Here is a 27,293-nt window from a genome sequence, read left to right as displayed (position 1 = left end):
CCCTAGTATGAATCCCACTTGGTCATGGTGAATTATTTGTTTTATATACTTTTGTATTCTGTTGGCTAGTATTTTGTTAAGGATTTTTGCATCGATGTTCATTAGGGATATTGGTCTGTCATTGTCAATTCTTGTGGGATCCTTGCCCGGTTTTGGTATCAGAGTTATACTAGCTTCATAGAAGGAGTTTGTGAGTTTGCCATCTTTTTCTATGCTCTGGAAGAGTTTGTGTAGAATTGGCAGAATTGCTGTTAGTTCTTCCCTAAATGCTTGGTAGAATTCTCCAGTGAAGTCATCTGCTCCAGGGGCTTTTTTTGTTGGTAATCCCTTGATAACCTTGTCTATTTCTTCTATTGATATGGGTCAGTTGAGGATGTCCACCGAGGATAGTCTAGGGAGGGATTGTTTTTCCAAGAATTTGTCCATGTCTTCCAAATTGTTGAATTCATTGAAGTACAATCCTTGGTAGGACTGTGTAACTATCCTTTTGTTTTCATTGGGGTCTGTTGTAATGTCCCCTCTTTCATCCCTTATTCTTGCTATTGAGATTTGTTCCTCCTTTCTTTGGTTAGGTTTGCAAGTGGTCCATCGATTCTGTTTATCCTTTCAAAGAACCAACTTTTAGCAGCATTACTTTTTCCATAGTTTTATTATTTTCCCTCGCCTGAATCTCAGCCCTGATTTTTATAATTTCTTTTCTTCTGCTATTAGTTATGACTGCTCTTCAAGGGCTCCAGGTTCCTGTATATTGTTGCTCTCTCATCTTCAGTCTAGTGCTTCCCCATATAGATGTAGATGCTACACCAGCTTCTGCCAAGGAGGTGAGTGCATAACTTTAATGTTGTACACAGCACTCTGCTGACATCCTATGCTTAGCTGCATGGGAGACTGGGAAATGTAGTTTTTTGTTGGGTGATTATAGCCCACTAAAACTTTTTTTTTTTAAATCATTTTATTAGGGGCTCATACAACTCTTATCACAATCCATATATACATCAACGGTGTAAAGCACATTTGTACATTCATTGCCCTCATCATTCTCAAAACATTTGCTATCCACTGAAGCCCCTGGCATCAGGTCCTCATTTTTTCCCCCTCCCTCGCCGCCCCTCCCCCGAACCCTTGATAATTTATAAATTATTATTTTGTCTTGTCTTGTCCTGTCTGAAGTCTCTCTTCACCCACTTTTTTTTTGTTGTCCGTCCCCCAGGGAGGAGGTCACATGTAGATCCTTGTAATTGGTTCCCCCTTTCCAACCAACCCTTTTTCTACCCTCCCAGTATCTCTACTCACACCACTGGTCCTGAAGGGATCATCCGCCCTGGATTCCCTGTGTTCCCAGTTCCTATCTGTACCAGTGTACATGCTCTGGTCTAGCCAGACTTGCAAGGTCAAATTCAGTTCATGATAGTGGGAGGGAGGAAGCATTTAGGAACTAGAGGAAAGTTGTATTTTTCATTGTTGCTACATCACACCCTGACTGGCTCATCTCCTCCCCAAAACCCTTTTGTAAGGGGATGTCCAGTGGCCTACTAATGGGCTTTGGGTCTCCGCTCCGCACTCCCCACTCATTCACTATGGTAAGATCTTTTGTTCTGATGATGCCTTATACCTGATCCCTTCGACACCTCGTGATCTCACCAGCTGGTGTGCTTCTTCCATGTGGGCTTTGTTGCTTCTGAGCTAGATGGCTGCTTGTTTACCTTCAAGCCTTTAACACTTTTTTACTGTATCAAAAAGGGAGCGTAGCCGAGTGTGGTGGCGTGGGCCTGTAGTCCCATCTACTCAGGAGGCTGAGGCTGGAGGATCACTTGAGTGCAGGAATTCTGGGCTAAGCCGATCGAGTGTTTGCACTAAGTTTGGCATCAATATGGTGACCTCCAGGGAGCATGGGACCATCGGATTGCCTAAGGAGGGGTGAACCGGCCCAGGTCGGAAATGGAGCAGGTCAAAAAGGGAGGGTAGATGTTGAGATAAGGATAAGATCGTCAGTCTCTTGCAGTTCATTGATATTTGTGTTGATTTATGGTTAATTTTATTGGCGTGGAGTGTGTTTACTGTTAAAATTAAATGTGTTCACTCAAAATCAAGAGTTATGATAGAGGCCTCTTCATTAATGTTATTGAATTTGCTCTTTCTTCAGTACTTAAAATACACGTCTTGGGCGAATGTGAACATGAAAATTAACACAAAAGTGTAAAGCTGAAGACAGAGCTCAGGAACACCCTAGGTTCAGAAGTCCACCCTAGTAACAATATTCTATTTGATTTTTCAGGAAGTGGGTGGCCTGAAAGTTGGAGAGTTGTGTGGGAATGTGATGTGTTTGGGGTGATAGAGAGATAATCTGTTGGCTCCACAGTGGTAGCTGGAGGAAGTCCAAATGGGCTAATGATTTATAAAGCCCCTCCTACTTGTTTCACCACAATTGCTGGCATTTTGATTGTTCCTTGTTATGATTTATCTCCATGTCTTCTAGTACCTCTGCTCCCCACTTGTACTATCCGTTTTAGTAGAAATTTGGAGGTGCAGGAGAGAAAGAGGAAGGAAGGAAGGAAGGAAGGAAGGAAGGAAGGAAGGAAGGAAGGAAGGAAGGAAGGAAGGGAGAAAATCAAAGTCATTGTCACAGAATTAATTCTGAGGCATGGTGGGCGGCTCCATGTAAATCAGAGGAGAACTGCCCTCTTGAGACTTCAGCAGCTGTGATAGTAACAGGAGTCCTTGTGGCATTGTGGGTTACACAACAAACAACCAAGTCAGCATTTCTAAACCACCAGCTGCTCCACAGGAGAAACTTCAGCCCTTCTACTCCCATCGAGTTTTGAAAACCCACAGGGGCAGTTCTCTTATGTCCTGCAGCTTTGCTGAGTCAGAATTGACTCAACGCCTGTGAATTTGCCCTCTTTGGGGAGCGATCTTAAGGAAGTACGCAGATCACCCGGCCGTTCTTCTCGGACGTTGCTGAGTTGATTCCAGGAGCCAGCTGTTTGTTAGTAGCTGGCTTGCACTGTCTGGGGGCCCTGGGGGCCCCTGCATTGGAGCAGTGAGCCTGTGCAAATTCCCCAGGGTGTCTCTGTCTCAAGGTCTGCTTGGGGAGTTGAGGAAGTGAGCTGGTGCTTTCCGTGTGTCATTCTCTTCATCCTCCCAGCTCCTGTAGGGATGGTTTTATTGTGTGCATCCTACAGATGAGAAACGGAGGGCACATTAAACGGCTTACTCACGAAACTTGCCAGGAGTGCCGTGTGACGTCGTAGCTAGGGTTTTCCCACCGGCTCTTGCTCTTGTCTTTGAGAGGAGGGTATACACTTGGGCTTAGCCTGTAGACTAGTCATTGCATTGATATCAAAGGGGCTATCACATCTTGAGCTGCGAAGTCAGGTCTGAATTAAACCCGCTGGGTGTGTGTCACTTGAGAGCTTTTACTTTGGTTACTTAGGAAGTGGCCCACCTTGCTGACTCTCAAATTGGGGAAACTGGGATGATGGGGGTGGGGTGCAGGGGGTGTGGGGGAGGTAGAGCAAAATTGGAGTTCATTTTCAACTACTTAGAATGAATTCATCCTTGGCTCCTGAAAGTGTGTAATCTCTATAATCTCTTTTTAAGCAGGGCTGTTAGGGGTATGATAGCAAATGAGTACTTCAGTGTGAACTCACCAGTATTAAATATGTGTATTTCTTGGGGAGGGGGGAGCGGGGAGGGAGGGGAAAAATGAGCTGATACCAAGGGCTCAAGTAGAAAGAAAATGTTTTGAGAATGATGAGGGCAACAAATGTACAAAGTGCTTGCTTACACACAAATGTATGAATTGTGATAAGAGTTGTACGAGCCCCCAATAAAATGATTTTTTTTAGAAAAGTGCATTTCATTCCTGGTGAGGCTCTGCCATCAATCCACTAGGTGGAGCACATGGTTTGAATATACATCCTGATTAGTCATTCAGAGAAAGACTTGGGTCTTCCAGTCAGAGCCGAGTTGCAGACTCCTCGAAGTTAGCCGGGCATTTTCTTTTCTCCTATCAGGATAAAGCATTTCTGTTACTTCTTAGCCGATGTTGCTATGTGTAATTGATGTGTGCGGTTCTTGGGGTGGGGTGGGGGTGTTAGCAGAGAAACACCATGATAGAGTAGAAAGATTTCTACTCTGGAAGTCTGAGTAATGAGACTCCAAGAAACCAAACTCACTGCCGTCGAGTCGAGGCCTCCTCATAACGACCGTCTAGGGCAGTGTGGAAGTGGCCCGTGAGATTCGGAGACTTAGCTCCTTACAGAGGTGCACAGCCTTCTTTTTCTCCCATAGGGTTGCTGGTGGTGATTTCAAACTGCCACGTTTGCAAACCACAGCCCAGTTCATAACGACTAAGAGACCAGGACTTGTGGGGTAATGGGACTAGTGGCACACTTTTAGTCACTCATTACTACTGTGTGACTTCGGTCATGTCAGAAGTAAACCTGCTAGAGCCTCAGTATCCTCACCTGTAACAGCGTTGTACTACGTGACACGCCAGGCCTTTTCAAGTTCTAAGATTGGCCTGTGCTTTGGTGTGATAGAGCCCAGGGAGTGGAGTGGTTAAGTGTTGGGCTACGATGCAAAAGGTCAGTAGTTCAAAGTCACCTACAGGAGTAGGCTACAGGCGTAAGCAGTTGCACTCTCGGAAACTCACAGGACAGTTCTACTTGGTCCTAAAGGGTCTCCATGAGTTGCCTCCACTCATTAGCAGTGAGGGAGTTGGTGTGATCTGGACTGGCACCGTGAAAAAGAAGGCATATAAGTCTTCCGTGATATCCCTTGGAGCCCAGCGTACTAACCCTCATTTGCCTGTCTGACATCTAACTATGGGACCTTTGATGATATTTAGTTGACTTTTTATCGCCATGTTTCATGACTCACTGACATCCTCACTAAAGTGTAAACACTTCCTAACGAAGGAGTTTAATTTTCCCCCAAATAGCCTATTTTATTTTAGGGTGGCACTGTCTACTAAGACGTGGTTTTCTCTTCTAGTGCAGTTCAGATTTTGTCAATAGCCCTACTGGTGCTATGGTTAGATATTAGGCTGCTAACTGTAAGGTCTTTGGCTCAAACCCACCATCAGCCACTCCAAGGGAGGAAGAGAAGGCTGTCTACTCCCATAAATATATATCATCTCAGAAACCCTACATTGGATCACTATGAGTTGAAATCAATTCATGGCAGTGGTTTAGGTTTTTGGATTTACTGTAACCTCCAAGTTCAGATGTTCTGCTCTAGAACGAAGATGGAACATTCTCTTTGTCTTCTTTGCCACTGTGGGGCTCTGGTGGTGTGGTGGTTATGAGGTGGGCTGCTAACCTAAGGTGACCAGACATCCGGCTTTTGTGGGGATGGTCCAGATTTTGAACAGTTTTTCCCGTGTCCCGCGGCGGTTCAAAAAAGTCCCGATTTTTGGAAAGAATGCACGACAAGCTAGGGTATACGGTTTTTGGCTGCCATGTGGCTATTTTGCCAGGATGAGTTTTATCAATGGTGTCCCGCTTTACCAATGTTAATCTGGTCACCTTATAACCACAAAGTCTGAAGTTTGACACTGCCAGCCACTCTAAGGGAGAACAATGAATCTCACTACTCCCATAAAGAGTTACCGTCTCGGAAGCCCACAGGGATGGTGCTACCCTGTCCTCTAGGGGTGCTCTAAATTGCCATTGACTCTATGTTTGGGTATTTTTGTTTGTTTTGTTTTCTCTACTACTGGACTCTGGCTGAATAATGTAATCTAGAAAAAAGAAAAGTCATAAAATAATTTTCGGTTTTTATTTCTCATTCAGTGGATAGGAAGGGTAGCTACACATACATATTTAAATCTGTATCTGTCCTCAGATATATTAAAACATCATGTGTTATAAAACTCTTAGCTTTCATAACAAGGAATTGTTCTTTCATAGTATTACTGGGATCTGCTTCTGAATGTTTAATGAAGTTGGATTAAGTTGATTAAAACTTTGATTTCTAGGCAGTTGGAACTTTCTGTGGGCATGTGTAATTTTCCTATTCCTAGTTTCTGTTGATTTTGAATTAAATAAATGTTACCCAACTAAAGATTTGTATCTCGGTTGATGTCTTTGTTGTTTGCCAAGTTCAAAAGAGTATGTGACATTTAGAAAGAGACTCCTTTGAAGTTCTTTTAAATTGTACCAATTTGATATCCTCCATGGGAATAACAACAGAACACCAACCCTACTCCAATGCTTTAGGATGGTGGATTTGGGGATCAATTTTAACATTCATTAAATTTGTATAAGATGGTATATCATTTCCATCTATTCTCAATGGCACAATTTGGACCGAGGCCTCTCAACATAAGGGTGTGCCTGCATCTCCTGGTGACCCCGGTGACCTCCAGCCACTAACAAACATTGGTGCCTCTGATTGGTTAAAGGAAGGAAATGTATAATTGGTTTTCCCCAGGAAATATTGAGCCATCAAGTTATTTCTTTGGCTACATAATAGATGTAATTGAGTTATATTATATATATATATATAAATATATATATAAATAATCTGCCAGACTTCAAATAGTTGGGCTAATGAAAGGAGTGTTCCTATTTTCTGAGAACCCTTACTTTTACATTGTAAGAATAGGACTTTCTGTGGTTTAGGGTTTAACAATTCAAGTGCAAGCCTGTTTTAAAGGTGGTCAAACACAATTTCAGTGATGTATTTATTCGTATTTGATGCCAGGGGTCAAAGAGGTATCTGTTTTTCTTCCTTGGCAGCATTACGTGTAAGCATTCACTACTCTCTGCCTTCTAAAAAAAAAAAGCCTGACTGTTCTCATAAAAGAATTTTCAGAACAGCAGCATTGTCCTTAGTGACTCAGCTAAGATCCGAAAGTGGGTGCTATCCCATCTTTTCTGTCTTCTGACACATCAATCAATCATCTTTTACTCAAGCTGGTTGATTTCTGTAATGCCTCCCATCAACCATATTCTTCCGTGTTTGGAAGAAAGGCATTCCAGATGCTGGCATTGTTTGGTTCTGAGACATCCTGTCTTTAGCACACACGGTTGTATGTGTATGCAGATATATACGTTCAGTATTACATACCAATGCATTGTAGTTTCTTTGACTTGTGACACTAGATTTTCTTTGTTGTTTTTCTCTTGTCTTTGATTGAATAGCTTTATTGAGACATAATTTACACACCACAAAATTCTCTTTATTGAGACATAATTTACACACCACAAAATTCTTTTATTTCATGTGTAAAATGGAATGAGTTTTAGTAAAAATACAGACTCATGCAAACATCCCCACAATGTGATTTTAGAGCATTCCTACTGCCCTTAAAAGAACTCTCAGGTTTGTGTGCAGTCACTCGTATTCCCTACCCCCTCAACCCTAACTCCCTGTTGATGTGGGCCAATAGAGCAGAGTGCACGGGAATACTGCAAATTTGTATAGGATCAGGCAGCCTCATCTTTCTCCTGCAGAGCAGCTAATGGGCTTGAACTGCCAACCTTTTAGTTGGCAGCCCAGTGGGCAACCACTAGGCTACTTTCTGTTCGTATAGAGTTCCTTTTCTGGATATCTCCTATACATGGAATTATACAATGTATGATATCTGTATTTAGGTTCTTTCACTTAATTTCTTTGAGGTTCATTAAAGTTGCAACATGTATTAGTACTTCATCCTTTTTACTGACAAATAGCATTGTGTTTCATTGTATAAATAAACCATTTTGTCTATCTCTTCACTGAGTGATGGATATTTGATCTCTTTCTGCCTTTTGGCCACCATATGTAATGTCACTGTGGAATATTTGTGTTCAAGTCTTTGTGTGGACATATGTTTTCATTTTTTTGGGTTGAAAGCTAGGAGTGTAATTGCTAGTTCATTCGCTAATTCTGTGTTTAACATTTTGAATGTCTGTCAAGTTTTCAAAGGGGATTCTATCAGCAATGTGTGAGGGTTCCTATTCCTCTATTTATCATCAATATAGACAGTTTTTAAAAAAACTTTTAGTCTTTCTTTGAGGTGTAGCAGTGTAGATGAAGAGCCCTGATGGGTGTAGTTGCATAGTAGCTACTCCTTGGCCCATGATCCTCAAGGTCAGTAGTTCAAAACCACCAGCTGTTCAAAAGGAAAAAGCTGGGGCTTTCTACTCCCATAAAGACTTACAGGCTTAGAAACCCACAACAGACCCTGCCCAATGGGTCACTCTGACTCAGCATCAACTTTATTGGATCTGTTTAATTTTTGACAACTTCCACTTTTCTTAGGTCCATACTTTGCATACTTCACATTTTGATTAATTAATGGATATTTGCAGCCAGTTCGTCTCAGTGTGAGTTGTGCCCCGTCAGCAAAGGAAAGTCCAAAGTGTTGCTCTGTCCACATCATTAGCATCAGTTCTACAAAGCGGAGGCAACTCTTCGTCAGTGGTATTTTGAGTGCTTCCCAACCCCAGGAGACCCATCTTTTAACACCACGCAGTGTTCTGCTCCTGTTCACGAGGCTTTCAGTACCTAGTCCCCCCAACGTGGACTGCCCATACCTTCTTCCTACTCTGTGCTTGAACTGGAAGCACTGCTAAAAACTGTTCACCGTGCATGACCCTGCTGGAACTTGAAATACTGGTACCAAAGCTTCCAGCATCACTGTACCATGCAAACATGCAAACCACCACAGTACAACAAACTGACCGAGAAGAGGAGAAGCACGAAGGGGCTTAGAAACCAGTGTGTGAGTTGCCGTGAGTTTAGTTTGCAATCATCCACACTTTCCTCTTTCCTTTTCTCTTCATCTGCCTGCCTCCTTGCTTCCAGCGAACTCGAACATAGAGCCTAGGGTAGAATGTGGTCCCATGCTATCTGTGCGTCATGGTTTGATTATTTTTTAATATACTTCATCAGGAAGATGCTTTGAAAGCTCTGGTCTAAAAAGATACTTGAACTTGTGGTTTCCTTACTTGTCCTGAAACCTTGATAACTTAACAGGTAGATCTTTCCGTTCCACTCCACAGGGGGTCAGTATTGGTTGCAGTACTTCAGTAGTAATAAACATAGGATGTGTTTCTCTAGGAATCTTATGTACGGTAGCAAGGTCAAAGGATGGCAGCCACACATGAAATCATCTATAATATTTACCTTTGATGGTTACTTTGAGAATTAAAACGTGTCGTATAACTAAATTCTGTGCTCAGTGCCTGGCAAGTACCAGGAATTAGTTCCCATGTAACACACCCCGTTAAGACCTGCACTTTGTGAAGAGACAAAGATGGGTCTAGCAGCATGCTATTTTTATGACCTTTCCCTTGAAAATTTATACTGTAAGTTACAGTTAATTTACATGTAAAATTTAAATCTCCTCTATTGCACATGGGACTTGCGTGGTCCGTTATCTGGTGCTGTCCGGTCAGTTCCAGCTCACAGCGACCCTGGTACAACAGAATGAAACACTGCCTGGGCCGGGGCCATCTCAGAGTGGTGTTTCATATTGGAGCCCATTGCTGCCCTCACTGTATGAATCCATCTTGCCAAGGGTCTTCCTCTTTTTCACTGCCCCACTACCTACCAAGCATGGTGTCCTTCTCCAGGGACTTGACAACATGTCCAAAGTACTGAAGAAGCTTCCCCATTCTTGCCTCTAAGGAGTATTCCGGCTGTACTTCTTCCGAGACCTATTCGTTGACCCTTTTGGCAATCCCCGGTACTTTCAGTAGTCTTTGCAGCTCCGGAATTCAGATGCATGGGTTCTTCTTCAGTCTTCCTTATTTGGTGTCCAGCTTTCACGTGCATGTGAGGCAACTGAAAACGCCGAGGTTGGAGTCAGCCCTCGAGTAAGATCCTTTCGTCCTCAAAGTAACATCCTCGTTTTCAACACTTTCAGGAGGGCCTGTGCAGCAGATTTCCTCAGTGCAGTGCGTTGTCCGGTCTCTTGACGGCTGCTTCCATGAGCACTGATTGTGGGTCCAAGCAAGAAGACATCCTTGTCAACTTCAGTCTCTTCTCCACTCATCATGTAGTTATCTATTGGGAAGATCTTGGTTTCCTTTAGCTTGGTCTAAGTAGAGTCCGTTCTGTTATTGATGCAAACTCACTTCCCCCGTTAATCATCTGTAACTATCTAGACTGCCTCTGACTTTTTCTCCAAAAAGTGTCTTGTTCTTGAATCTTGGGAGTTCCATTAAAGCAGAAAACAAAAATTTGTGGGGAAATACCTACAAGGTAAATTTATTTAATGAAATGGGAGAGATGGCTTGGACCCCAGGACTTAGACCTCGCAATGAGTTCACCAAGGTTGTGGACCCTGCTAAGGCTTCTCTTACGTGCTGTATGAATTTAAGACAGAATAGTTAAAACTGACTTGAGGAAGAAATTATTTTACCATTCTTACATACTCTACTTTATAGATAAAGTGTTAGAAACACGTTTGGGAATCTATCGTGTTGGCAGTAGTGCTAGGTTTTGGGGAAATAAATCTGCTGAGGGCAGGGTATCATCAAGAGAAACTCAACTTTTTATAAGTACACCCTTAATATGTCCTATCTTTGTTTTTTTTAAAACAGTTTTATTAAGTTCTAGGTCCCTGGGTGGCCTAAGCAGTTCACACTTGACAAAAACAACCTAGAAGTTGGTCGTTTCAGCTTACAGTGCTGCTGCAGGAGAAAGGCCAGGGGACTTGCTCTTATGAACACTTTATGTGGAGACATTCCTTGCAATACATATTGTCGCCCTGAGTCAGGATCCATTTAGCCACAGTGTGTTTGGGATTTTCTTTTGGTTTATTAAGATAAACTTTACATCCCACACAAGTCCCCCATGTAGAGTATATAGTTCACTGGCTTTTGGTATATGCATAGAGTTTTAGATTCATCATCATAATCAATTATAGAGCATTTTTAGTACTCCAAGAGGGAACTTTATCCTTTAGCTATATTCCCAGTTCCCTGAATTCCGTGCAGCCCCTCACTGCCATCCAGTCTATTCCGACTCACAGCCATCCTATAGGATAGCGTAGAATTGCCCTTGTGGGTTTATGAGATGCTATGGGAGTAGAAAGCTGCATCTTTCTCCCTTGGAGTGCCTGGTGCTCTGAAAATGTTGACCTTGCCCTTAGCAGCCCAGTATGTTACTGATAATCTGTATCTCTCTAGACCGCCACAGAGGCTCCTCCTACAGGCTTAGACTACTTGTTATCTCTCTAGATTTGCCTATTTCATCTTGGGTATTTTTACGCTAAGGCACCCTGGTGGCACAGTGGTCGTGCTTGACTGCAAACCCAAAGTGTTGGTTGTTCAAATCTGTCAGTGATTCCATGACATAAAAAACCTGCCCATCTTCTCCCATAGAGTTTATTGCTTCGGAAACTCTTTGGGGGAAGCTCTGCTCTGTCCTGTAGGGCTGCTCTCAGCTCAGTGGCTCACAGCTACAACAACAGCAATCTTTACCCTGCTCTCTCAAACACATCGTGAAATTTTGGAAATGGAGTTCATCCTGATGTATCTTCTAGGGCTAATCTTTAGTATATCTATATTATTTTTCCAAGAAGTTTATTTCTTATTACTTACCTTTTGTTATTTCTACTGAAAATCTGTCTGGTAATAGTTTAAAACATAACCAATTCAGATTTTGTGTTCTTGCTTTGTTTTTTTCTGCTCAAGCAGTCTTTGTTTACCTTGAAACAGTATTCCCACAGTGACAAAGGGACTGTGAAATCTTTATACTAGTCAGTGGCTAAAAGGTAAGTGGGAAGTGATTGAAGTGTCTGCAGGCTCTCCATTTTCAGTCCTGTATTGTCATCACATCGGGGAACAACTTTTCGAAAGCTTCTGTGTCTTATTTGAAGATCAGCATTGATTGTTCTACGAGTGCTTTTGTAGATGAATTGGGCTGTGTACATCCTCTGTTGTTGAAATTCATTGTACTTTGCTGTTAAGTTATCTTTTCAGATGCGTGCCAAAGTAGAATTCCTTGGAAGCGACTGGTGGAGTCTAAGAGGAGGTCACACTGTTAGTTCCAATGTCTTCATGCCATTGGGAATTTGCTCGGCTTCTGTGTTTTTCCCAGAGAGCTTCATTTGCAGATGGTCCATTGGCTCTCGCAGTGCCCACCATGTTATTGTACCATCACCTGTCCTCCACTACTCTACATAGCATCCCCCTACTGATGTCTTCTGACGGGCTGTACGTCTTTGCAAATAGGGAGGCTCTCAATAGGTAGGCTCTTTTGGCAGTGCCTCTGATTTGACACGGGACTAGTATTTATGGATTTATTGGTTTCTCTTCAAAGAACGGCGTTTCCTCTGAAACCATGACGTTGCTTCGCGACCTCTCCTAGCAGTAATTGAAGTTCCAAGGCTGCCAGCAGCTTCCGGAGTGGCGGAACAAATCCATACACACTCATTCATGGGATCACCCTCTACGAAAGACTGGAGGCTGCCGTTGGGTCAGAAATTTAAATCTCAGCTGTCTTCTGTCTGTGATGGTACATTGGTCCTAAGGGTAGATAGAATGAGAATGCTGAAAAGAAATGCTATGAAGTCCATGCCTGGGGCTTGTCTGCCCTTTGTCAAGGGATGGAGAGGGAGATGGAGAGACAAAAGACTACTCGCCCAAACTTTCTGTTATTTCACCTCATCGGTTCCCAGGTTTAATGTTGTTGTTGCTTTGTTTTTTAATTCGCAGAAGGTTTGAGAAGGCCTTGCCAAGTAAGTAAATTATGGTTCTTCCTTTTGGAGGTCTATTTTATTTGTAAAGCTGTTTAATTCTGCCTCTTGCCCAAAACGAGACCCCCACACACTGTTGGACTCAAATTACAGGACCCAATAATCTTCGTTATGTATGGACTGTGCATGAGTACGAACGAGCTCACTTAATGACAACTGATAATAATGGAAGCATGCCATATGAGGAGGATTCTCCTCCCCCCCACCTCCCCTCCTGCTCAGCATCTCTGGAAGATACCTCCCCTTCATTCTGTGGATTTGTTTGTTCCTCCATCTTTTCACTTGATCTTTCAGCCTCTGAGTGTTGGCTGCTCAGAGTGGCCCCTGGGGACCATTTGTCCCCCAGGTCTTCTTGCACCAGCATGGGGAAACAGGCGGTAATGTTCTTTTCTTTAGAGAACATTTCCTTTTGAGAACATTGGCAGCAGATCTGACCCCGATATTGTATGTGGTTATGATTTTAGGGACACATTGTTAGCAAAATTAATCCAGGAAGCACAAGGAGTGTAGATTTGCGTTCTTGGGTTTATAGCTCCTGTTTTGTACCTTTGTCCTCTGGGCCCACCTGCCATCTCGAGGTGTTCACTTCAAGGTAGCTGGCACTATTGGTCTTTCAAAGCATTTGAGCTCTGTGGAGGTTGTGTTGAGATTTGGCTAATAACTGATGGGTTCATTTAGATGATGCAAGAAGTCTACCTCCACCCCTTCGCTTTTGATGTATGTGTACCTCAATAGACAATAGGAAGAGTGTTTACCTTTTTTATTTAAAAAGTCCTTCTTTAATATTTTCTTAATATTAAACAACTTCTCCCACCCCTAACTGTTGCTGCACCCCTCCTTTTTACCTGCTCGCTCAACTCCCTTTGTTATCCCATCATCTCGCTCTCCCCCTCTGATCACTTGAAGTAATTTGGAGTTTGGGTTCATTAGATCTGAAAGTCCCAACTGCCTGCATTTTGCGTACAAGATGCTTGTATTTCTGGAGAAATCACTGCACTCTTCACTCTTAGTGTCAGGCAAGAAAACAATGTTATTTGGGCAGGAAGAGGGAAGGGAGACCAGGAGCAGGCGCCATCGTCTAGGGCTCCTTCCAGACTCTGCTCACCTTTGAGGATAGTGATTGAGGCTAAAGTGGCAGCGTTGAGAGGCCAACCTTGATAAAGATTCCTTGTTCAGCAGAGCTCAGTGCTTCAACACATGAGCAATCTGGTTGAGCTATCGCTCTAAGACATAAGCATTATGGACTAAGGATGGAAATAACTTCTCAGATGGATTTAAATGCCATCACCAGGGCACTTAAGTGGAATGAATGACACAGTAAACTGAACTTTACATGTATTTCATCTGTGTAAGTGATGAGAAGTAGGTGCTATCATGAACCGAGATCTTTATTTCAGCCACCATGCAATGGAGAATTTCTCCTTCCCTTCCTGGCCCCCAAAGACCCAAGGCTTTGACTGAGGTTGATGGCACACCTGTGTGAGAGGCACTATTAATTCCAGTTTATAGGTGGTTCTAGATTTAAATTTTTTTCAAATTTCTCTTTATGCATGTTCTCCCCCCTGGGAGGGGGGGGATATGAAATAAACCTCCACAGCAAATTAAGGTGCCTTCTTGATATTTAAACAGGAAGACATTTGGCCAGGAGAGAGCAGTATATGGAGATAGTCACTGCAAGTGGCTATGCTGTCAGGAGCCTCCAAGCTTGGCCCTTGGGTACTCTGCCCCCGCTGTTCCTGTGTGGCTGAGGTTTGTGGTGACCTCTGCCTGGGCCAGTGAATCTGAGTCTGACCTTGTTATCTGTTCAGGTCCTGCTGATGTTTCGTACAGCGTGGAGCGCCTTTCCCAGGCCTCACAGCCACATCCTGAGGGCAGCTCCGGGCTCACCCAGTGTTACATGGTCGATGTACACTCAAGAAGTAGAACCAAAGCAGAGCTCAGAAATTAAATTCATCAAGTCATTGACTGTTTAGAGATGCACAGCAAACCCTTTGTGGAGTATAAAACAATAGCAACTTTGCTTAAAATAGCTATTTCTTTTTTTTTAAAAATTATTTATGTTTTAATCATTTTATTAGGGTCTCATACAACTCTTATCACAATCCATACACACATCAATTGTGTAAAGCACATTTGTACATTCATTGCCCTCATCATTCTCAAAACATGTGCTCTCCACCTAAAATAGCTATTTCTTAGTTGGTTTCTAGTCATCATCTTATTTGAAATTGATAATTTTATGATAGATGTCATCGGTTACCTGGTGGATTTTCCCAATCCTCGGTGTGGGTCATTTCACCTGTGTGTTTAGGGTTGCATACGTGCCAATATTCAGTTTCTGTGTTGGTGGGTTTCCATGTCATCTTATTTCTCCCTTAGAATATTGTGAGAGCACACCAGGACCTGGGTTTTCTGATGCCAGGCCTTGGGTGTAGTGCTGGACCAGAGAATTCCCTGGGGTGCAGCCCCGTGTTCCAGACCATGTGGAGTTGCTCTATTTTGTGCACAGGAACCCCGTCACCCCTCTGTTGATCTTAGGGGGCTGTTAGTTATATTTTGCCTAAGGCAGCTAGACCAAACCTATGTATATTTAATTCTTTTTGTTGTGGTTCCATGGGCCCTTATGGCTAAACTGTCAAACAACAAAAACAAAATAAACTCACATTGAGTTGATGCCGACTCATAGCAACCCTGTAAGACAGCTTAGAACTGCCCTGTGGGTTTCCAACGCCGTAACTCTTTAGGGGAGCAGAAGGCCTTCCCCCTCCCCTCCCTGCAGTGGCTGGTGGTTTCCAACTTCTAGCCTTACAGTTCGCAGCCCAAACTAACTGTAGGGAGCAAGTTGTGGGATTATGAGACTGGGTGATAGGCCCTAAAAGTGTCTTTTTACTCAGTGCCATCAGCCCCTGCTAGTCTCCCTCAGCACGCGATCACGTCAATCATTCTAACGTTGAAACCCGTAGGGAGAAAATGAAACCCCCCTGTTGCCTTGTGAAATCTGGAATAATGCCGAGCCAAATCTCACCAGAGCACTTACTTATTTCCTTAGATGCATGTTGTGGGTGGCAGGGGTCTTCTTGTATGTTTATCGTGATCTTCTTAGCAACCATAAGCTTCATTATTGCCAAGGATTCATTTAAGGTATGGTGTTATATTGCCAATGACTTTGGACCCTGATGGACAGACCTGGGTTACTTAGGCATTGGAGATATTAAGTAGATGGGCTATACTACTTCCTTTTCCATTGCGTATTAGAGTGTTGTTGCAGCCAGCATCTATCTAACTGAAGAAGACAGCCCTTATCCTCTTGGGAGAATCCTTTTAAACAGTACGAACTTGCTAGCCATTTCCCTCGCCAAGAAAGAGGTGGAGGTGGGCAGGCTTGGATCTCAACACAGCAATTTTGTGTCCCCAGTGATTCGCTGCCATCAAGCTGTTACCCATACGTGCAAAAGGTTGTTTGAAGTGGGCTTTCCTCTGTTTCCATAGCAGCAGGCATCCTAACGATTTCACTCGTTTTGGGGTTTTTCTTTTCTGTCTGCACGCACCCCCCCTCCCCCTGACGTTTCTCTGTTTCTCACGGATGCAGGATTAAACAAACAGCATATTTAGGTCAAGGAAAGAGATATTTGCTCCTATAAATGCTAGGCTAAGCATTCTGGGAGAGTGCTTCCTTGCAGCAGATGAGCATTCTTTGTGCCTTCCAGCAGCATCTGCAGCAGGGCGGCTGTCTGCCGCTGTCTTTTTCATTTTGGCCAGGTTCTGAGACAGAACCATCCTGAGCCCATCACGGGAGCCTGCGGTTTCCTGAAGCCACATGGAAATCTTCGGTTTGCTGCAGCTTGGGTCTTCACAGTGAAGCTGTCTATGAGGTGGGTGGGGGGGACCCTAACTGGTACTCTCAAGGTTTGGGTGCGTCTGAGGTGTGTCATTCTGGTTTTTTTTTCCTCCTGGTTTTGCACCACCCCTTCTGCCTTACACTCAGAGACTAGATTTCTGTCAGGGAGTCGGGCAGGCAAGGAGTCCAGGACAGCAGCCGGGAGCCTCCTTCTGTTCCCGCACTGCCAACTGCTCAGCTTGAAGATGGTGCGGTGGGAGCCTGTTTCCGAAGAGCCAAGGAAGAGGATGTGGAAATGGAGTAGAGCTTGCTAGAGACCGGCACAGCCACACCTTGGGATGGGTTGCAGCACGAGTGTGATTCTGTTTAAAGGCATCCACACCGTGCTGGAGAGGAACTGTGCTTATATGTGCAAACAGCAAGCAGAGAATAATGTCCCGGACTATCCAGCAGACAGTTGGACAGAAGAAGATTCCGACCTATTGATCTCCTCCTCTCTGGTAAATGGTGCCTTGCTTAATTAACAAGTAGTTTGATCGTGAGTGAATAAACTCGTCTTTACTTGCAAAGCAAACCTCTTTCAATATGCTTCCATGTGTGTCGTCATTATGTTAAAAATGGGCAATTAGTGGTCCTGAGCTGAAATGATCAGGCTCCTGTTTGTACGTGTGAGAATTATTTGCAGAGAAAGGAGCTTGTATAAAATATTTGATTGCACAGTTGTGTGTTTTTTTTTAAGTTAGCTGTATGCATGTCTATGATCTTTCAAAGCCTCTGGAAATATTTGAGTATTACATAGTTGAACTCTCTACCTGGGTGGTGAATTATTCATTCCTTTTTACTTGAGTAGGTCTTTTCTTACTAATGGCTTGTGGTCAGTGCTTCCCTTCAAGGGGGAGAAACTCAGAGAGGGCATGGAAGAAGGCTGCTCACGGGCACGAGACAAGCCTTTGTTCTAGTTTACTTTTTAAAAGGATGTGTCGTCTCACCGGAAGCGTCATCGGGCAGGACGCGCGTGTGCGCTTTCCTGCCTTCACCACGCGCACGCGAGGAGGCGTAGAGTCACAGATGGGTGTGCCTCCTGATGGCCCCCTCACAAGGAGCAGCTTCTGAACAGCTGCAGGTTGGCCACCTCCTCCCTCAGGATGCCTTGCCTTTTTGCCTTCTGCTCTTATTGCCGTGTTTGTCAAAACGAGTGGGAAATAATACATGTAAGTAAGCGTTCCTGGGCACGACGATGCCATGCTTGGGTACCCTGAAAGCCCTCCTGCTGGGAGGCTGAGTAGTGAGTGTGTGCATGCCCAAGGGACCTGGGGATGGGATTGGGCTTTCTCAGCCCTGCAGGACCCTGGACAGTGGAGGGGCTTGTGCTAGCTCTTAAAATTCCTTGGGAGGGAGAAATGGAGAGAGCATCCTTTGAAGCATCAGATGCATTTTGGAAGTCAGTGTTATGTGTGGTTAGGGAGCTTAAGCGATGCTGTATTAGCTGTTAAATATTTTAATCTCTGACATATTTTAAAACATGCTTCTGAGAGTAACTTGTACCTAGGTTAGAAGGAGCAGCTCATGGTGGCATTCAGTTCTGCCGGGCAGTGCCGGCTGTAACCCAGTGTCCCTGAGCACCTACTTGGGCTGTGAATTGCAATCCCTTTGGATGCTGCCAGAATCTGCTCTCAAAGGCCAATTTGTCTTCTGCTAACCCGCCTGTAAGAGATTATACTTATTTTCATCTCGTTTTACTTACACGAGGTGCTCATCTTCTGCCAGGGGGCTTCGTCAGACTTTTGGAGCTGGGTCTCAGAAACACTGCTCCCGTGCATGGTGCCTGGTCCTCTGCCCACCACCCCTTCCTGCACCAGCAGTAGAGGAAGGTGACATCACTCTACAAGTAGGTGGCTGAAGGGCTGTTCCGTGGAAAGAACTAGGCTTCCTGTGTCTTCCCTGGCCCTCGTAGTCTCTTCCTCACACGCTGGCTGGAAAAGGAGCCAGCCAGACCTCGTCACGCCTCTGCTCAAACCCTCAGTAGTTCATGGTCAACTTCTCCAGTGGCTCGCCCTGGAAGGCCTCCTCCCACCGGAACCCCTGCCCCCTAATTTTCTTTCTTAGCCACACACGCTGCTTTTGCTTTTCGTACTTCCTGGGACAGGCAGGCCAGGGCTTCCACACGGTGCCATTCTCTGACCTCTCTTGGATCTTTGCTCAGGATTCCTCTTGTCAGTGAGGGTTCCTGGACCACACTGATTCACCTTCTTGCTGCCCTGCTGTAGTTTCTTTCTATAGCTATCTCTCTTCTCCAGCCACTTTGGGGGAGAAAGATGAGACTTTCTACTCCTGTAAAGAGTTACAGTCTCGGAAACCCACACGGGTTTCTACCCTGTCCTACAGGGTTGCTATGAGTCAGCATTGACTTGACGGCACTGAGTTTGGTTTTGGGTTTTGCCTCTGAAATTGGAACAGTGCCTGGCTCGGAGTAAATGCTCAATACACGGAGTGAATTCAGATGAAAGGGTTTATTGCCCTGAACTTGAACTTGGAAAAGCTAGCAGGAACTGCTGAGAAGATAGGTTATATTCACGGTTACATCGAAGTTGTTTTGGGGTGATGGTGGTGGTTTGACCCAAACAAGAATTGACTTATCTTTAAAAAAAATTATTAGGAGTTCTTACAGATATTATTTCAATCCATAGTTCCATTAGATCAAGCATAATTGTACAATTTCTGCCATCATCCTTTTTGATAGATTTTCTTTTCTTCGTGAACTCCTTGATATCAGTTCCCCTTTATCCCCCCTCTCTCCCCACTCTACCACCCCCCTGAACCTTCAATATGTTATATATTATTATTATTGCTTCTTTTTTGGGCCAAAACTTCCACCATCCCATATATCTAACCACCTAAAATCCTGATGTTCCTTCCCTTTGACTGGGCCTATTCAGTCATCATTGCTGTCAGTTCTTATCGTTAGTAATCTCTCTCAGCCTCTGAACCCATTCAGCTACTAGAAGTATATTTTTCACCTTGTTTTTGTCCTGGGGCTACCCTGGTAAGGCTCAATGTGCCGTGGGTTTGCCGTTGTCACAGTTGACAATGCCTTTTTCTATCTTTAGATCTTATCCAGCCTAGCCCTGTTCCATGGTGTAGGTATTTGGGGACTTTTCGTCCTTTGTGACACTGTTGGATAAGCATGGGACTGCTAGCCACAAGATTGGAGATTCATACCTAACAGCTGCTCCCTGGGAGAAAGATGAGGCTGGCTGCTCCCATAAAAATGTATAGCCTCACAAACCCAAATATAAGGCTGCAATGAGTTGGAATCAACTCAGTGCTAGTAGATTTGGTTTTTATTGGCCTTGGAGAGTCTCTGAGTGGGGCAAATGACTAGTGCACTCAGTTGTAACAGAAAGGTCAGAGGCTTGAATCCTCCCAGAAGAAAGAAAGGTCTCAGGATCTCTTTTCCAAGTCAGCTGTTAGAGACCCTGGAGGACACACAATTCTGCACACACGGGGGTGGGGGTGGCAGGTGCAGGGGCTGCAATTGACCCAATGGCTGGAGTTAACCCAATGACATCTTTTGGGGCGGGGGTGGGTTGTTTTTGATCCATTCAACCTCTTTTTTAAGGGACTCCTGTCACTGGAGCTCCATGGGGCACCTCCATGCAAAGGAAGCTGGTGTTCTTAGGCCCAGGTGGGTCCTTGTTAGACTCCTCAGCCCTGATGGGAGGGTGACTCTCCTTCTTCTAGCTCAGATGACTACTCTAGCCTGTGTCTTAGCTATAAGACCTGTACTTCACCTGCTCCTGGTCGAGCATGACCCCCCACCTCTGTCACATAGTACTTCCCCAGACCTCTGTGGAGGATAGACTGAGGACCGAGGGCCACTCTTCTCGAGACGTTCGCTGCCCTCCCTATTTGCCCACCGGCCAGAGACTCACGTGGCTAGACTGCTTCATTTGGGCGGCAGTGAAATTTCTTCTCCTCGTGGAGCTTTGGTGTTTTCATCTTGGCCACCTCTGAAGGACATCCTCAGAAATGTCCTTGAGAAAGTGACATCTATACGGATGTTGTTGAGGGCACTGCTCATTTCGTTGTGAGAGGCAGTGTAAATGAAACCAAACTCATTGCCATCTAGTTAATGCGGACTCCTAGCAACTCTAGGGCAGGGTGGCACAGCCCCTGTGAGTTTCTGAGGTTGTAAATCTTTTGGGGAGCAGACAGCCTCATCTTTTCCCCATGGGTGACAGTGAGGTTTTTTTTGTTTGTTTGTTTATGAGTGGGTTTCCACATTGCCTTTTTTGTTAGCAGGCCAGAACTTAACCATTTGCATCATCTACTCATTGGTCTCCTCTGATCGGGAGCATCTCTCATTCTTTTAAAACCATGACACTTTTCAAGAATACTAGCCAGCTTTCTATAGAAGGTGTCTTAATTGGGTTGACCAGATGTTTTGTCATGATTGCAGTCAGGTTATATGCCATTTTAGCAGAAACACCACCGAAGGGCCGCTGCGCCTTTCTCGGTGTTTCTTATCAAGAGGCACTTGGTGTTGATGCCTATCTCATTATGTTGATGCCGATCTCATTACGTTGATATCTAGCTCATTATCCAGTGTTTCCATGGAGTTTTTGCTATTGCAAAGAAAGGTGCTGTGGGAAAAAAAATGCTGCTCCAATTCTTTTTGGAGATTCAAGCTTTGGGTGGACATCTGGTTTTAGTTCTGTTGGATCAATTGCCTGGTTGTGGAACTGCTCCCTGGGTCCTATGGGAGATGTGTGCTTAGTCTTTTAAACAACTACCAATGGTTTTCCAAAGTGGTTGTACCACTGTATACCCCACACCAGCAATGTAGGAGAGTGTCTGTTGCTGGAAAAGACTCAATGTGGCCAGTCCTGATAATGCTAGCCATCCTGGTAGCTGTGCAGTGTGTAGTAAGGTCTTGTGGTGGTCTTACTGTGGTTTCACTGATAACCTCTGATGCTGAGCATCTTTTTACTGCCTAAATCAGGGGTTGGCAAACTTTGGCTTATGAACTGTATGAGGCTATGAAAGTATGCTGACCCCTAGTCTAGATGCAAGTCCCTGGTCAGCTTATGTGGTGAGGTTTTTTTCTCTCAGTTTGAGGCTTGCCTGTTTAGATTTTGATGAGCGGAAGTTTTAAATGTTACTGGTAAGTCCATTTTATAGGTTCTTTCTTAAAGCTATAGTTTGTGCTTTCTATGTCCTTTCCAAATTAATTTGCCTACCTTTTATGAGAAGTCTTGATGTATTATTTTGGCTTTAAGATGTTCATGAATCTCTAAAAGTCTCCCATCTCTTCTTTAATTGTTGTTATCTTATCAAAAACTCTTTGGAAATTGTTTATTTGGAAATAGCAATGGTTCTCAACCTTCCTAATGCTGCAACCCTTTCACACAGCCCCTCATATTGTGGTGACCCCCCAACCATAAATTATTTTCGTTGCTACTTCATAACTGTAATTTTGCTATGAATTGTAATGTAAATATCTGATATGCAGGATGTATTTTCATTGTTACAAATTGAACATAATGAAAGCATAGTGATTAATCACAAAACAATATGTCATTATATATTGTGAAATATTTATTTCTAATTAGAAATAATTGAAATGTTGTCTTGAAGCATGGTGTAGCATGGGTAACAGTCGTAATATAACAACAGTAAACTAATATGTGTTTTCTGATGGTCTTAGGCGAACTCTGTGAAAGGGTCATTTGAGCCCCCAAAGGGTCGCGACCCACAGGTTGAGAACCGCTGCTTCATAGGCTACTTTGTGACATCTTAGAATAATGTGGCTATGATTTTGGTCATTGTAAAATTGACAGTCACTTTTTTTTATTGCTTTGCCCCCTTAAACTTTGAGATTTTTCATGGTTCTACGGTTACTAGAGGTAGTCAACTTGTTTGACATTTTTCTTAGCCCTATTACTGTCAGTGATTGATTGGACCACTTCAGTCTTTCTGGACTGAATGGTGTTTCCTGATTGAAAATTCTACTGGCTATGAAAGTCTTTGCATTTCTTATATACTTATTTGACCATCACTGATTTCTGAAGACGTGTGCTGGGCAGAGAGAATGAAGCCGAAAATGATGTGTGTTCTGGCTCAGAGGAGCCCTAGGCCTGCTCATGTGTGTGTGTGTGTGTGTGTGTGTGTGTGTCTGTTTGCAAGTGGCGCTGGATGGCATGCTGTGGAAGTAGGATAATGGCTAAGTAAATGGTTAGGGGTAAACGACTAATGTCATGTATATGAGAAAACTTCAGAAAATCGTCCCATGAAATTTTTCAAGCCCCTTTCCTAACGGCTTGTCAACCTGAGGCAGGTGGGAAAAGTGAGAGGTGGATCTTGATTATCTTCTTCGCCCTCTCATAACTTTTTCTGGCTGTGTTATATCAGTCTTGAGCTCTGTGGAAGGCATGAGGCGGTGGCCGTGTAGGTGGACTGTGTTTTCTGTTTTATTTCTAATAGCTTCCTAATGATGCTCAGTGACTTTCGTTGTTTATTTCAATCAGAGCAATAAACTGGGCTGATGTGCCCAAGGAACTGTGTGCTCAGGGTCCTCGATCCATTTCCTGTGTTGTTGTAACTGCCCTGTGCTTTTTATGGATGCAGCCAGAGCAAGCTAGTGGCAGAATGGGACTGATCCCCGAGGCTTTTATAAATTGTCCATCTTGCTTGCCAGTGAGATGCATCTATTTTAGCATTAATGAAACAGTTGGCAAAGTAGTAAACATTTAGAAACTAAGCCTGCCATAGCCAGTGTACAGAGACAACCACTGAGTTAATATTTGGAAGCCAAATCTTCCAGAATTTCATACATGTACAGTGCTGTTAATAAAAAATCAAGTTGATAAGTTTAATAGGAAGGCTATTATATAGTCTTATAACACACTTTTAAAAGACTCCACACCATTTCACAGACATATTTCAGTATCAACTATTATCTATCTATATTGCATCCTTTTTTCCCCATTGAGTGCGAAGACGTTTGTTCTTTTTGAAAAAAATTGTAAATTGGGGTATGTGTGTGTGTCACATTTTGGATCCTCGACTTTGAATCCAGGCTTAAATTATTAATCAAAAGTTTACCCTTCAACCGCTCCTTGATTATTCTTCTCCCCCTTGTGGTTTACCATCTTCCATTACAAGAGTTAACATGATGTTCTCTAGGAGCCTCATGGTTTCATCACTGATTTTTTTTTTTTAGCAACAGACAGTATGATGTACTGGTTATGTGTTCAGTTGCTAACCACAAGGTCAGCCGTTCAAAACCACCAGCTGCTCCGATGCAGAAAGATGAGGCTCTCTATTCTTGTAAATAGTTACAGTCTCAGACACCCACAGGGACAGTTCTGCCCTGGCTTGTAGGGTCTCTGTGAGTCAAAATCAACTCAGTGGCAGTGAGTTTGGTTTTTCAGTATGCACCTACCACAGTTTCTTTTATATAGTCTTCCAATGATAGACATGTAAGCTGCTTCCATTTTCTTGCTGTTATGAGCAGTGCCGCACTGAGCATGGGTGTTTGTATGTTTGCCTGTGTTATACATCTCATTTCTTAGCCTATATACCCTGCAGAGGGATTGCTGGGTGGTGTGGAGTTTCTATTCCAGGTTGCCTGAGGTGGCGCCATATTGCTTTCCACAGTGGTTGTCATGCCATGACATATTCTTCATGTCTCGTTTCATTGTCTGGCTGCAATCTATTTTATTTGACCTACACCCATCAGAAGCCCTGATGACATGGTGGTTACGCATTGGGCTGCTAACTGTAAGGTCAGCAGTTCTAAACCAACCAGCCATTCTCTGTGGGAGAACGTTTCTACTCTGGTAAAGAGTCACAACCTTGGAAACTAACGGGCAGTTCTACCCTGTCCTTCAGGGTTGCGATGAGTAGGTATTGACTGTGATAGCAAAGAGGTTTTTTTTTGTTTTTTGGCAATCACTTTAGCAGCCCCATGGCGGAAGACGTTTACAATCGGCTGCTAACCTAGAGGTTGGTAATTCAAACCCTCCGCAGCTCTCTGGAAGACAGACCTGGTGAACTGCTCCCATAAAGAAGTTGCTCTATGGAGCAATTCTACCCAGTAACGCAACAAGGTGCCATGAGTAAGAATGGGCCTGATTGTTATGGATATGCCTTTTTCAATACCCACTCTTCCCTGTTTCCTTTCCAGTTGAAAATGCCAAAATGCTCTGTACATTATTCACTTGTCCAGCTGTTTTCTCGGCACACATTTCTAGACCTGTAGTCCCCAGGCCAAAGTATATTTACTTTTTAAAGGCTTTTCATGCATTTCATTTTTGATACGTTTCTGGAGTACCAGATTGCCCTGCCAGAAAGATTAATTTGAAGTTTTTTAAAACTTGAAGACAAGACTTTGCCTTCACGATTGCCCTTTCCTGAACTGAATGCTCAGATTGCTGTATATTTAGGCAAGGAACACAGTCTGCCCTGGGTTTAAACCAGTGCTGTTTTTGCTGTAACTCCTGGAAGCTGGACCACTCGCATTCTTAAACATCCCCGGAGAATTCTGAAATGTTCCATTGTTGGGGCTGGACTGCCTTTGTTCTGGGAGGTCTTCGCCTTTGTGGGGCTGGTGTAGCTATTTCACAGACATGAAGCAGGAAGGAGTGGCCAAAATTAAGTAGAAACAGATGAGTGAAGCGACTTGTTTCACGCCCTGTTTTCTGTACTCATAGTTAGCTGTTGACTTAATTTCTCCCACCACCTTAGTAAGAAGCAGTGGCTGTGTTTGCTTGTTAAATGTGACATTCGTTGCCATTCATATTTAGAATTTGTAAATATTATAGCAACAACAAAGAATAGTAAGGAGGATGAATTTCCCACCTACTGCCAAGAAATGATTACTGCTTAACATGTAGTATTTTCTAATATTTTCCTTGCTTATGCAAATATGTTATTTTAATATGCATATAATACTGCACTGTATGTGTGCGCCAGAATTTATTTAGGCTGTTATAGATTAAGCTGACAGAGGCTGTCCCTACCCCTAAATCTTCCTTTGAACTGTAATTACCTTCATTGACTAGATTCATATATGTGAATTTGTTCAGGCAAGAATGATTGTTTTTCAAGAGCTTTTATGAGTGGTATCTTATTGCTTGATGATTAATCTTAGTTACACTCCCGGAAGCAGGGAATATTAGTGTGTATTTGATATATCCTTTAGCATAATTTTTGCCCACGTGAAAGACATACCTTTCAAACTCCAAATCCTTTGTTACCTTCATTTCAAATTTTTGCTCATTTTGTCATTTGCCATTTAATTTTGCTGGATTTCTTTATGATACTCGCTTTACTATAGAAATTCAAATGAGAAGCATAGCCTTCTTTTCCTTCCTGATTTCTTTTATTACTTTCATACTTAGAAAATTTCGCTTGATCCAGGATCAGATATTCACCAGTAGTCTTTGGGGCTTTGCTTGTTCGTTGGCCTATTTATTTGCTGCTTAGCTGCACCTTGCTTGGTGGGGGTAACAAAGACTATGGCTAGAAGAGCCGTATCAAATCATTCACAGCCCCACACAATCCACCTCTTAGTCACTGATTGGAGATGTTGCTGTTAGGATATTTCATTTTTCTTTATATGCTAGGCTTTGTTCACCACTATCTGCTTAGTTCTTCTTGTTTCTATGCCCACATAGAACTACATTTCCTATCCAGCTGTCAGTCAACTGAAATTCAGTAAAGAGAAACAAGGAATTTGGAGAGAGAGGCATAAATTATATACATTTTTTGAAAGATAGAGTAAACAGAGACTTAAGAAAACTGTAAGTAGCTAATGTAAACATTTCTATATGTCTGTTGATGAAAATTCAGGAGTTAAGGGTTAAGGCTTTACTGTGGAGTTGTCTATTTTCCAATTTACTTCCTTAGGAAGTAGCCTGTTCATAAAGCAGATCAAACTTGTCTTTAAATGGGTTCCCAGGTGCGTTTTGATGAAAGAAAAATTCCAATGTGGCAGCTGCATCCTCAAGTAACCTTGATTTGAATCTCCATTTTTTTGTGTATCCGGCCTCTGCTAACAAAAGAAGTCCCAACATCCTAGGAGAAGAGGTGCTATCAGGGTTTCCAAACAATTCCCATCTGCAGGAAATATATCTGTAGCCTTTCTTTTATACATGATATGAATTCTGAAGACTGTTTCTCACCCTCATTAGATTAGGTAGAGTAGTGTGAAAGTTTGGAGTGGGTTTCTATGAATGGACATTTGACTCATTGTATTTGGGTATGCATAAAAGAAATTATCTCTGGGGCCAGGACGTGGCACCCATTAGACTCGTCCAGAAAATGCTCCTAAAGGTCAACACACAGACCTTGATCTACTAACAGGCTTTTTGTTTGTTTGTTTGTTTGTTTCCTCTTTTCGTGTTCTTTTTTTTCTTTCAGCCTTATCTGTTCGTGTTTTTTTTTCCTTTTTCCCCGTCTTTTAAATTTTGTATGTCAGTGGCTTTTTTGTTTGTGGGCTTGTCAGTGCTGCAGCCGTCGTCGCCAGGTTCTTATGAGCCGCTTTGGCGCTGAGCTGTCAAAGCCAATCCCAATTTTATTCACACATTGTTATTTCTGTACACCCACTTAGATAAGAGAAGTTGGACCGAAAAAAATATGAGAAGAAAATAAAGGAACCGATGGCCCCGGAGGGACATGGGAGTGTGGGAGGTAGGGGAAGGGAGGAGGGTTGGCCAACCTAGGGACAAGGGAACAACAAATGGTTCAAAA

Source organism: Echinops telfairi, unplaced genomic scaffold (genome assembly GCF_000313985.2).
Source record: "Echinops telfairi isolate 266 unplaced genomic scaffold, ASM31398v2 ScPeMD7_7467;HRSCAF=8505_0, whole genome shotgun sequence".
Lineage (NCBI taxonomy): Eukaryota > Metazoa > Chordata > Mammalia > Afrosoricida > Tenrecidae > Echinops > Echinops telfairi.
Note: the sequence above shows the minus strand (reverse complement) of the source record.